This window comes from Lontra canadensis, unplaced genomic scaffold, assembly GCF_010015895.1.
Source record: "Lontra canadensis isolate GAN:19392208 unplaced genomic scaffold, GSC_riverotter_1.0 scaffold31, whole genome shotgun sequence".
NCBI classification, from domain to species: domain Eukaryota; kingdom Metazoa; phylum Chordata; class Mammalia; order Carnivora; family Mustelidae; genus Lontra; species Lontra canadensis.
Window position 1 is genome coordinate 16,075,943 of NW_022631025.1, and position 13,805 is coordinate 16,089,747.

The following is a 13,805-nucleotide window of genomic DNA, read 5'->3' on the forward strand; positions in this document are numbered from 1 at the left end:
AAGGCAAAGGCTTAATCCACTGAGCCACCGAGGCGCCCCAACTCTTTGCTTTTAAAAGGCTGGAGTGATTAGGTTAGATCCACATGGAGAATCTCCCTTTGACTTTATTATAATTATTTTTCATATTATTATATATATATAATATTATAATTATACAGCATAATTATAGGCATGAGATCTCACCACATGCACAATCCTGGGGATCTGAGTGGGAAATCTTTTTTTTTTAAGATTTTATTTATTTTACAGAGAGAGAGAGAGAGAGTATAAGCAGGGGGAGTGGGAGAGGGAGAAGCAGGCCTCCGGCAGAGCAGGGAGCCTAACATGGGGCTCAATCCCAGAACCCTGGGATCATGACCTGAGCCAAAGGCAGACACTTAAGGACCGAGCCACCCAGGCGCCCCTTGAGTGGAAAATCTTGAGGGGCCACTTTACGACTCTGCCTACCATGAAACTCTTCTGGAAATCAGTTTAGCAAAAACTGTGTTGAGTCTTTTCAGTATTTTTTCTGTTTGAATCCACTAAGTCCTTACCAGGAAATACAAACAGTACCAAAGCATTTATTAAAAAAGTTTTGCTTTTGTTTATAATTTAAAACTAGTTTACAGTACTCTAAAAGTAAGTTTATAAAGACTACACAAAATATACTATAATAGTTAATAGTTACATGTAATAATAAGCAAGATATAAAAGTTTATATATACTGGGACGCCTGGGTGGCTCAGTTGGTTAAACGGCTGCCTTCGGCTCAGGTCATGATCCCAGCGTCCTGGGATCGAGTCCCACATCAGGCTCCTTGCTCGGCAGGGAGCCTGCTTCTCCCTCTGCCTCTGCCTGCCTCTCTGTCTGCCTGTGCTCGCTCACTCTCTCTCCCTCTGTCTCTGACAAATAAAATAAATAAATAAATAAATAAAAGTTTATATATACTGCCATTTCAAGTGTATTTCTAAAATTAAAAACCTATGTGGATTATGTAAGCTGAACTGTAGAACGCAAATAAACATTATCTGCCCCCAACGAGTTTAATATTAAGGTGAAAAAAAACATGTATGTGTACAAATAATGACAAAGTGAGGGACAGTGCAAACAATGTAATGATTCAGGGGGGGAAAACCTATAGCAAAATCATTAGAACACAGAGACTATGAGAAAAAGCAAATTGATGTCTTTAGGTACTTTTTTGGGAGAAAAGCTGTGGGAGGTGTTTGGGAGAATAAAAGTGCCTGTCAGTCTCAGTAAGAGTGAGCACTAAGTCTCTATCTCAACTTTCCTATCCTCTCTAAAATGACCAGCACGGTGGGGACACCTGGCTCGCTCAGTCAGTAGAACGAGCGACTCTTGATCTCCAGGTGGTGAGTGTGAGCCCCATGATGGGTGTTGAGATTACATAATAAAAAATAGAACAGAATGATAAGCACTTCTCACATGAATTCGAACTCACAGCTCTACTTCAGCTACATGTGATAAAGGCCATCAGTCCTCCCGCAACCCGGGGGTTAACAGAGAGGCAGGGCAGACCTGGCAAGCAGAGACTGTATTTGGGGGACCCCACCTTCTCTTCAGATCATTTCCCCTTCGTGTTCATTTCTTAGGAACCCAATGAGCCTCAGTGGGAACGTTGCGCAAATGTCCACAGATTTGGCTCAGGGCCGGCCCCCCAAAACTATGCCCTCACCTCAGTTTCAATAATTACATCTCATTCTGTCCATTTGTAAACTATTCCTAAGTAGGAAGGCCCCCCCTTTTTTCTTAAATCTTTCCCCAATTAGACCCACCATGTCTGTATTCATTTTTATAAAGACGATTTGGCATAGCAGAAATACCATGACTTTCAGAGTTCAAGATTCCTGGGATAGAATTCCAGCTCTGACCCTTCCTTGTGTGGGATCTTGATCAAATTACTGACGCTCTGATTCCTCACTACGGGTGAGGAAACTTGAACGCCAGACCTCGCAAGGCTGCCATGAGGAATGAACAACATTATATATGCAAAGGGCCTGGTATACAGGAGGGGTTCTATAAAGGCTAACCCCCCCCACTCCCTCCCATATCATTTTAGTGGCAGTGAAAGCTTGTTAATAGTCTCCCTCCCATGAACCCACATTTTGAAAGGATTTGTGAAGCAAGATTACATGAGGGAGAGAAAAGGAGACCTAACCTGCTCTACACACTTAATCTGGAAGCAAATACGCAACAGCTCAGCACTTTGTAACAATGCCTTGGCCTTGGCAAAGCAAGCACGTTGGATGAGTTTAAGTAAGCATATCATAAACCGGATTGTCTTACTTGATTTCTCAACAGACAGGGAAACAGGAGATTGTTCTTTCAGAAACCCAGTGATTTGCTCCCAAGGCAGGAGGAAATCAAATCCTTTCCTCACTGAAATGAGGAAAGTTCTGGTTAAAGGACCATACATGGGGCACCTGGGTGGCTCAGTGGGTTGAGCCTCTGCCTTTGGCTCAGGTCATGGTCTCGGGGTCCTGGGATTGAGCCCTGCATCAGGCTCTCTGCTCAGCAGGGAGCCTGCTTCCCCCTTCCCTCTCTGCCTGCCTCTCTGCCTACTTGTGATCTCTCTCTGTCAAATAAATAAAATCATTTTAAAAAATAAAATAAAAGATCAAATATTCAAAACATGTTGGTCAAATACGTGACCTGTAATGAAATGTTTCTCTCTCTACACCTTCTCTTTCTCTAAAAAGCAACCAAGCTCTACCCCAGCAGAACACTGTTTTGTTCTTGTTGTTTTTTAATCATCTTCCACACCCAACACGGTGCTCGAACTCATGATCCTGAGATCAAGCGTCAAGCGCTCTTCCGATTGAGCCAGCCAGGCGTCCCCACAGAATAGTCTCTTAATAGAAATCCTAGGGACACCTAGACTGTCTCAGAGAATCCACGCTCCTCCAATATACCCCTTCTTTCTCCCCAAGTCATTACAGATTCATGTTGGACTTTGCTTACGAAGCCACAGGGAATCTTGGGCGCGTGCTGACAACAGGGACAAGGAAGGACAGCCATCCAGTCTGTTTCTAGGTCACTTTGACTGACTGTGAGTCCATGTAGAAAAGTTTACAGCATTTGAAAGCAGGCCTGTCCGGACGGTGGGGCTGAGAACTCATGCGAGTGTCCTCGCCTTTGCCTCTGCAAAGTGAGTCGAGGACAGCCTGGCAGGCATCATGGTTCTCGCTGCAGGTGGCGGGCCAACGGCCACCTCAGACGTCAGCTTGCAACCGGGGCTGTAGCCACAGGCCAGGCCAACGCAGGAGATCTTAAATCGGGCAGCCAGGTGGAAGCCGTGAAAGCCTCCAGTCTGGGCGCCCAGAGAGGGTCCACAGGGCCTCCCGCTGACACTTGAACCGCATGGGTTGGGACCACGCGGGTCCACTTTCACACTAAGTACCGGACAGTACCGTGAATAGGTTTCCTCTCAGATTTTCTGAATGACGTCTTCCTTTCTGGAGCTTTCTTGTAATACAGCATTTAACACATGTAACATACAAAACATGTTCAGCGACTGCTGATGTTATCGGCTAGGCTTCCAGGCAACAGCAGGCTGTTAGTAGTGAAGTCTGGGGGGAGTCAAAAAGCAGAGGTGGGAGTTTTGGAGGCGTGGGGGAATGGGCGCCCCAACTCCAGTGCTGCCCAAGGTCAACTGTATTTAGCCTGGGTTCCAGACTTCAGGTCTGGGGCCGGCCGGCTTCTAAGCGGGGACTAGAGCGGTATTTTCAGTATTGATTTGCTCCTGCAACAAAGGAACACAGAAAGCAAACCAAATTGCTCATCAGCAAATAGCCAGGCAAAGAATCCTTGACAAAGGGGTTTTCAGTGGTACTTTGTGATGCCCATCCCGGGCCTGTAAGGGACCTTGTGGGATCTCGGTGACTGAGGCTCTAAGGACACTGTGTTCCCGTCTCTCTCAGCCTGGGATTAGAAGTATTATTCCCCACGATCCCTCTGGTCAGACTCCACCGGAGTCCTTTATTGCTTCCGTGACTTCCCTTTGGAGCACAGCTGTAGAACATCTGGCTAATTTCTCCATCCTGGTTTTCCACTGATTTTCACTTTTAAAGACCTGTTTGCTGTTGGCCTGTGAGACCAGTTTCGTCTCCTGTAGCAGATCTCCGGTGGCCTTAGATAAGCTTGGATCCGTACGTTTGCTTATGAGCAGGAAAGGACCTAATGCATGGGAAAGTCTGTTGTAAGCGGGAAGGTGCTACACCCAAGTTATCCTTCCTGTGCGGTCACTTCTTGGGTAGAAACTGGAAGAAATCAAACAATAATCCTGTGGCCAACAATCTGGAGGTAGTTTCTCAGAAAACTGGGTGGCTGCATAATCCATGGGGCCTGGTGTAAAAATTAAGAATTTTGGTGAGCAGCAGAGCAGGAAATCCAAGCCTGGGGCCCTTGCCCTTCTAAGCCGCAAGCCCTATACAACTATGCAGGTGGCTTGCCCCGGACGCTGGACGTGACTTCGGTATGTCTTCAGAACCATGCAAGGCTTGCCAAATGCATCAGTTACTGCATCCGCCTCCACCTGCCAGGAGGTCTAAGAATTTAGATACAAAGGTGGAGGGGTTGGAGGAGAGGAAAGAAGAGCTCTTTAAGATCTACAAAATACAGAGCTTTAAGGAAAAATGCAAGGAAGATGGCTTGGTATAGGAGAATAATTTCTTTTCAGCCATAAGAAGCTGCATTAAAAGAGAGCTGCTCTCCACTCTCAGGCCCTCCGCATTCCCATTATAGACTGTGTGACACTGGCCATGTTGTCAGGTCCTGGGTATGGCTGTGCCTCCTGGACTGTAACTTGTAAAACCGCACACCACCAGCTCAAGTGGAAACTTCTCCTGGTGCCATTTTTTAAAGATGGTTCTTAGCCCTTCGAAGCTCATACGGACATGGGCCTCCCCTACAGGCGGCTGTAGACGCCTTCCAAGGCAATGGGTAGGGAGGGCTTTACTTGGTCCCAACTCAACCTTTTCTTCTTTCCTCCTGGTTTCGACTCCCTCTGGGCTAAAAACGAAACCAAGAAAGATCCCCCACCCTGTCGGTTGGTTCATTTCCTCTGCAAGCTGCTCTGGAGCCTTCTTCACCTCCTGAAGGTTAGGAGGGGGCGGGAGGAAGGGCTGGTCAGGATGACCCAGCGTGACCTCCCTCCGCTTGTGCCATCAGAGCCCTGTTTACATAGCCGGGGGCCTGGCACCGTGGGGAGGGAGGGCAGAAACCACAGCACATTCCCCACTCTTTTTGCTGCTGGCATCTCAGCTGCTCTGAGCCAGGAAAGGACGAAATCTGGGACTCTCCTCTCTCATTTGGCACCATCTGTTTCCTTTCTCCTTCCTTTCTGGAAAACTCTTTTCAGTAAACACAGTGAAATAAAACACCAGAGGATATATACAAGAGCAAATTCATCTTTTCCTGAAATGCTGGCTTTTGGAGACCTTTGGTATCTGCAGGAAAGTCTCCGGTGTTGCTTTTTCTTCCACATTTGGGAGGTACTGGAAAAAAATGAAGGGATGTGATGCTCCTTTATTTACTACATCTGGGTGAGGTAAGGAGAGTCTGTGATTCCTTCTCTGGAAAGGCACTCAAACACCGTATTTCCCAGAGACCTAAAATATACTAGGAACACCATGGAGGTGAGGAGGATAAAGTCAAAAAAGCTGGAATTTCTGTGGGAGACTGCCTGGAGGTTCCCCGGAGTCATGGACATCAACTTACTTCACTTTGTACCCCTCGCCCAAAGCACAGTCCTAGCACATGGTAGCTGCTCCATAAATATTTGTGCATACGTTTTCTGTTCACAGAAAGCATTGTCTACGGCTGACCTAAAGGAGATTCTCTGCGTACAATCTAAGGAAGAGTTCGCTGTGTCCTTAAAGTCGCAATGTTATCTTTGGCCGGGGGAAGAAATAACCAGCAACGACACCATGTTTCCCGGACGATGAGAGGCACTTTGCATGCATCAATTTGTTTAATCCTTACAGTCATCATAACAACCCTGTGAGGTAGGCCCTGGTCTTATCCCAAGGCACAGATAAGACACTTAGCCACAGGGAAGTAAAACAACTTGCCTGGGGCTGTCAGGGTGGCCAGTCCGGTTAAGCCTCCGCTCAGGTCATGATCTCAGAGTCCTGAGATCGAGCCTCGCATTGGGCTTGGAGTTGGCTTGGGATTCTCTCGCTCTCCCCCACCTCCCCGGCCGCTCTCTCTTTCTCAGATAATAAAATCTTAAAAAAATAAAGATAAATGAAAATAACTTGCCTGTTTGGATAGAAACTAGCTGAGAGGGCTTCTTTCTCATTTCCCAGATGGCAGCTGCCTGATCCCTCCAGAAGGAAACACAGGAGGGGAAATTAAAACAGGAACTTTCATTTTTTTTTTTTTTACTGCAATTCACAATTAAAAAAAAATAAAGTTTACACCAACACCTCTTTATAAAACTAAAGGAAACCTTTGAGGAAACCATAATTATCCAAATTATATTTTTCATCATACTCTAATAATTTAAGCTGACCACAATCCACTAATTTGATATCACAAAACATACTATTTAAGAACCCAAGACATGGGCACCTGGATAGCTCAGTTGTTAAGTGCCTGCCTCAAGTTCAGGTCATGATCCCAGCGTCCTGGGATCCAGACCTGCATCAGGCTTGCTGCTGAGCAGGGAAGCCTGCTTCTCCCTCTTCTGCTTCCCCTGTCTCTTGCTGTCCCTCTCTCTGTCAAATAAACAAATAAAATCTTTTAAAAAAATAAAATAAAAACCAGGGACAGATACATCATAATTTTTTTTTAAAGATTTTATTTATTTGACAGAGAGATACAGCAGATACAAGTAGGCAGAGAGGCAGGGAGAGGGAGAAGCAGGCTTTCTGCTGAGCCCAGAGCCCGATGCGGGGGCTCAATCCCAGGACCCTGGGATCATGACCTGAGCCAAAGGCAGATGCTTAACTGATTGAGCCACCCAGGCACCCCGATAAATTTTTTTAAAAGCTGTATTAGATAAGAGCCCAGCCCTAGTCCCTGCTTGGCTCTCTGAGTTCACTGTGTTTAAAGGATTCCCTCTGAATGTTCCCTTCTGGAGCAATTCAATTGCAATGTGTGTGGTAAGCCCAAAGCCCCCTTTAGGTCTCTCAGACCCTCGGCTTCTGGAAATCCTCTTCTGCCTGTCTTCTGGGTCACTTCTGGGTCACAATCCAGATTGCCATCTTAGATGGGGCCCCTATAAGATTTATCTCCAGCCATATCTGTACATCTGGTCCATGAGAAGTACACACCACTGCTTCCTTCCCTCACCCCCTCTTGAGAGTGCAAGAGCCCTGTTCTCTCTCTGCTCTGTTGTCGACAGCTGATCTAGCCACAGATTCTCATACAATCCTTACATCCTACCTCCTGACCTAGGAAACACAAGCTCTCTCCTTGATGCAACTGAAAGGGGTCCAACAGAGCATACTGAGATCATCTCTAAATGAGCCTACCCTCCCTCCCTAACTCCACTCCCCTATAGGTGGGAGGGTGACCGACAGGACGGGGTTCTCCAATTTTCTCAGCACGACCTGGATTTTCTAGGACCTAGAATTGGAAAATGGGGGTTATTTTTAAATTTTTAAATTTTATTTATTTTTAAACTTTACCCTTGATGGCCTCTTCCAAAAGTATAAAGGAAAGTTCCATACACACATGATCTCACAGATGGGTGGGCTACAGATAAGTGGAGGGAATGGAAAGAGAATGAGCAAAGGCTTGGAGTCTGGAAGAGACAGAACTCGGGAATTACTAGGGAACATGAGCTGCCTGGGGACTGTCCATGACAGAACTCTGTAGGGAACAAGAGACAGATGTCAGTGAAATAGCGAGAGGTAGCCTGAGCCGCTTGCCGGGGCGCTGAAGGCTGAAGTCCGGATACTCTGCCCTAACATTAGTCAACCCTTCTGCTGTGGTCTGGGACCAGGACCCCTGGCACAACTCTTTTCCTCCAGACTCAGAGACCTCCCCCCTATCCACAATGTGCCAATTGGGTTAATGTTTATGTGTTTGTCAACTTTCTGCCTTTTTGCTGTCTCGATTAAAAGTTTGATCTCAGTTTTGCTAACTCTATTCTGTGCCTGGTACAGTCCAGCTTGCCAAAGCAAGAGCCAAGCAAAGGATGAGCTGCCATGTTGGGCCAAAGACACTTGGCCGGTGGACGGGGCTGGGGATCATTCCTGCCCACCACCCCCAGTTCCCAGGGTCCCACGTACACAACTCCCATGGGGCTAAGCCTCCATCTGCAAAGACTGTTTCCCTCTTGAAATGGGTTGGACTCCAACATGCAACTCTGAAACTTTCTTCCTACACAGCTTGAGTTGGACTGAGTTGATGTTTTCATTTCTTTATTTGAAGTGTGGTAACAGTATCTAACGAAGACGGCTCAGACTTATTGCAAAGAACGTTGAAATGATGTAAGGAAAAGCACACTGAACTCCTGTTACTACAACAGTTCAAATTCACCTCTGGTCAGTAGAGGGAATGTAACCACTCGTATTTTGACTGTGGTGAAACACAGGGTCCTTACTCTTCTTCCGAATGCTAGATGTGTACCCAGTTATCTATGTTTGACTTTTAAAACCATGCTCTTTAAAAAAAAAAAACAAAAAAAAAAACACGATATCCTCAGTGCAGTGAAGCTATGGCAGAAACAGGTATTTCATTATTATCCATCCTTTTGCAAGACTGTAAAAAGGAATGAAGAAACTTTCATGAAGGGCAGGGAATCCAAGATAACGCTTCCTTCCATCTTCTAAAACTTGGAAAGAAGTACTTAAATGAGTTCTATAGGAAACGGTAGAGAGGACAGGTCTAGGCTTGTCGGGCTCCGGGCCACGGAATGTCCTAGTTTTGAAATATGGTGGAAATCTCAGATAGTAGTATTAAGTTTTGTTGGGTTTGGGAGAGAGTTGAAAACAAAACAAAGTTCTGTACTGGTTGGAGAACCTTTAATAAACTTGAAATTCCAGCAAATCTGCAAGCAAAACAACGTCCCAGGCAGCCGGAGTAAACGTTTTGAGTTCTCAGAAGCCTAAAGGGACCCTGAGATGAACTTGGACTTCCCACAAGTGACTGTTAGCAGCAGGTATTTGTTTACAGGGATCCAAGCAGAACCCACACCAGGGAATCTTCTCAGTGCCCCACAGGGAGTGTGACTCTTCAAGGACTTATATCCACCTGCTTCCAGAAGAGTGCTTACTGGCGCCATCTAGTATGTGCACAAAATGAAATTGTTGACATTGGAAAAGAGAAAGTGAGCCTTGAGGGAGGAGGCGCAAGTGGGCTGATCCATCCAAGCAGAAGTTGAAGCATTTCTTAGCAATGGAGGCCTTTAATCGAATGTAGTCTTTGGTAGAAACCGCAGGGGTAGAAGTTCAAAGTACTACCTTCAAGTGAGGAGGGCAGAGATCCCCTTGCTGGCCCAGCCCCTGGTGCACCTCCAGGAAGCTCTAGGGCTCTTCCAAGAACACTCTGAAAATCGGGGCTCCTAAGAGTATCACTACTGAGACGAACACTAGCCCCTGGCTTCCTGCAAATCAAGATAAAAGTGGAAACACTGTGGATTATGTATTTTTTTCCTTTATATAAAAGAAACAAAAGGTTCTAGGAGCACCGGGGCGGTGCAGTCAGTTAAGCATCCAGCCCTTGGTTTTGGCTCAGCTCATGATTGTGGGGTCGTGGAATCAAGCCCCACATCAGGCTCTGTGCTGTGTGGGATCTGCTTGAGCTTCTTCCTCTCTCTCTCTCCGCCCCTGCTAGTGCGCATGCGTGTAGTGCTTTCTCTCTCAAATCTTTAAAAAATAAAAAAAAAAAGGTGTTCATCAGTCTCTCTGGAACATGATAATCAGGGGATGGGTGCAGGAGAGGACGAACAGCAGGTACTCAGATCGTTTCCTTCAGAGTTGGATAATGCAAGTGGAGACTTGTCTTTTTTTTTTCTTACCATCCATTAACCCGCGTTACATTTAGAGAATTCACTTCCCACTGCATCAGCCTTGATGGAAAAAGTGCCTCTCTCTGCAGGAGCTTAAATAGGTACGCTGTTTTCCAGCCTACTCTTTGCCGCGAACACGCGGGCACGTGACCGAAGCTCGGCCAATCAGATGACAATCACAGAAAGATTGGGGCGCCCGGCTGGCTGGAGGGGCTGACACTCCATCTTGGGTGTCAGGGTCATGAGTTTGAGCCCCATGCTGGGTGTAGAGATTACTTTACTGAGCCACCCAGGTGCAGAGGCTACTTAAATAAAAACTTCAAAACAAACTGTTAAATCTCAGAAAGATGAGTCTTGGGCCAACGGGGCCAGCTATGTGACCGTGGCTCCGCTGGGGCTTGCTGGGAAGCTGGGGCACGCTCGCTCTCCTGGGAACCAGCTCTCGTGCGATTTTGACCCCAGTTCTGAGGTGCTCCATCTTTACCCAGCGTCCAGCTCTCGTGTCCACCCTGAGTAACCCATCATTCTTCTAAGTAACTTCACCTCCTGCTTAAGTCAGCCTGGCTTCTTTCTGTTATTTGCAACCAGTTAGATTCCTAAGCAAAACGGTTAACATAGAAGGCTGGGTCTGCTGTGGGAAACACAGAAGATCATACAGTGCAGATACATAATACTTGGATTTAACTTAAGAGAATTCAACTATAAGATAGACTAACAGGCCAAGAGCATGAGCGAGAATAGAAAGATTCCTTTTATTTGTTTAGTTATCCTTGCCCGTTCGAAATCAACCAAGGCTTCTACTGTCCCAGGAGGCAGCCCTGGCCAAGATACAAAGTAACATAAAAGAATTAAATTTTAGGTCTGAGCTGCAAAAAACCCAGGCTTTAGCAATTTAAAGCTAAGAAGTGTTCATGGGTAGCTTTGACTTTTCTACCTGCCTATTGGCCATGCTTGCTGACCACCTAAGTGGTTCCTAAGATAAGGCTCTCCCAAAGACAGCAACAGTGATTGCTAAGACTCTGTACAGGGACTGGCACGCACCCCTTCCCCACACCCTCCAGCAGCTCTGCTCTCCCCCTATCCTGGGTGACCCATGGAACTGGTACTGGTTTTCAGTGCTGATCTTGGGAAACGGATCAAGACTAATCTGGAGGACAGCAGTCTGACAACTCAAATCTAGTTCCAAAGCAAAAAATTACAAGTATTTTATAGATGATGCTTTTGTACCTTATTCACTCCCAACCCAATGGCTCACGTCTGTTTCGATTAGAGGAGAGAGAGCGGGAGACAGAGGAGGGGAGGAGGAACAGGGGAAGGGAGAGGAGAACAGGGAACGAGGAGGCCATCTATTTTTAAGCTTCACACCAGGGTTCCTCTGTCTGTTCAGGCTTCTATAACAAAATACCCCAAGACTGAGTGACTTATAAAGGACAGAAACTTATTTCTCATGGTTCTGGAGGCTGGAAGTCTGAGCCAACATGGTTACGTTCTGGTGAGATGCTTCCTGGGTCGCAGACTGCTGACTTCTCCTTGCGTCCTTGTCCTCACATGGCAGAAAGAACGAAAAGTTCTCTGGAGTAACTTTTTCTAAGGGCAAGCCCATTCATGACAGCTCTGCCCCCAGCAAAGGTCCCACCTGTTCACACACTGGGTGCTAAGACTTCAACATATGAATTTGGGGAGGCGGGCACAAAAAATTAACTTCCCATCCAGTGCTGGCATCTTATAATCATCTACACCTCCAACTAAAAGAGTAAACACACAAATTCACCTGGACACTCCAGATTTGAAGATATGAATAACCACTTTAAATCCATGCCTATCCTCCCCAGGTTTTATTTGGGGGGGGGGGTGATATTTATTATCCTGACATTGATTTTACCTCTGTGTATCCATATATCAATTTACCAAGTCATAAAATTCAAATATGTGCAATTTGTTGTCAATCATACCCTAATAAAGCTATAATGAATTTACTCAAATTAATATATGGTGTTAGTTTCAGGTGTACATCATACTGATTCAATAATTCTGTACATTACTAGTGCTCCCCACCATTAAGTGTAGTCACCATCTATAATCATACCTTATTAAGTATATTCCCTGTGCTATACTTTCCATCTCCGTGACTTATCCTAGAACTGAAAGCTTGTACCTCTTAATCCCCTTTATTTCGTCATCCCCCACCTAACTTCCCTCTACCCAATTTTTATTGACCCTTATTTTACCAGTTTTTAACACTCATTTCTTTACACATATTAAAGTCATTTCAAATTCTATCTGATAATCCTTCTACCTGTCATGGTAGAGCTGGTCCTAGAATTTGTTTCTGCTCTTGCTTCTGATGGCATCTCTTCACGGGGCACATTTATTTCCCAGCTCAGTCTCTGACGGTCAGACTGGACCTCATCTATCAGCCTCACAACCATTTCCCGAGTCAGGGGAGTGGGGCAGCGGGATGGGGATACAGGAAAAGGCTGGCACTTTTACCAGGAAAGCAAAACAGTCCTCCTAAGTTCTAAGTAATCTTCCGGCTCACGTCTCCCTGATCCCAGCTGTTACAACAGCAGCCGTAGCTGCAAACGCATGAGCCCCCACGGTCCACAGCACTGGAGAGTAGCGCTGGAGGAACACGCGTGTGTCCCCGCATACACTAGACACAAGCGGGAGTTCTGAGGGACTGCTAGTCACCAAGACAGCAGAATCCTGTTTTGGAGCAGGAGTTATGGAAGGGAACTCAGACTTCTATTCCTCCGGCTCTTAGGACTAAAAATATAATGGGGACCCTCACCCTCAGAAAGTAGGCTTTTGAGAACTGACACCCTATGAACAGATCGCTCTCTGGGGCGCCTGGGAGGCTCAGGTGGGTTAAGCCTTGATTTTGGCTCAGGTCATGATCTCAGGGCTGTGGGATCCAGCCCCGTGTCTGGTTCTGGACTCAGCGTGGAGTCTGCTTGAGATTTTCTCTTTCTGCCCCTCTCCCAGCTTGTGCTCTCTAAATAAATAAATAAAATCTTAAAAGAAAAAAAAAAAAAAAAAGAATAGAATGCTCTCCAAATAAACCTGTGTTGCAGGCATCAACAGGGGCTTGTCGAGGCAAAGCCCCTGGATCTAGAACTACCATGCACGCAGGCTCCCCCTCCAGCGGCCCCCGGCAACTCGCCAGTCAGGCCCTCGAACACATCGGCAAGGGACCACCAGGCGGCCAATGAGGAACCTACACACAGACAAACTGACACGGGGGAAAAAACATCATTTAGATAAGATTTATTTCAAGGCCTGAAATCAGAGTAAACAAAAATGGTACTACTGCCATGTCTTATACGACATACTTAATATAAAACTTTAAGAAGTGTAGACACTATTGGCTCTTACACCTCACAATATACGATTTTCAAATTGTAAGGTGACAATATCAAACTTCACACGTTTAATGAGGACGTAATTAGCAGCAGGCTATTCAAACACAAACCTGTTTTTACACTTTCTGTGTCTGTTTTTATCTTCGCTTTCTAAAGCCACTAATAACTGTGGCTTCTTTCAAGTATAGCATCTCTAACGTTAAATTATATTTTCTCAATCTTTTTATAAAAGACACATACTACCTTGTTTGCCATAAATTCATAAACCAAAAAGCAAAACACAATTCAGCTGAAGATATCCATGCGTCCCCTTTCTCTGGATGTTTTAGGTGTTTTTCCAAATACTTTATATTTTTCTTAAAATCTGTTCTCTATGCAGATCAGGGAAAATGACTTATAACGAGTTACTTTTAAAATTACCTTCTTCAAACCTCTGCTCCCCTTCCCCACTCCAAATCTGGTGCTTAAGTGAACAATAATGC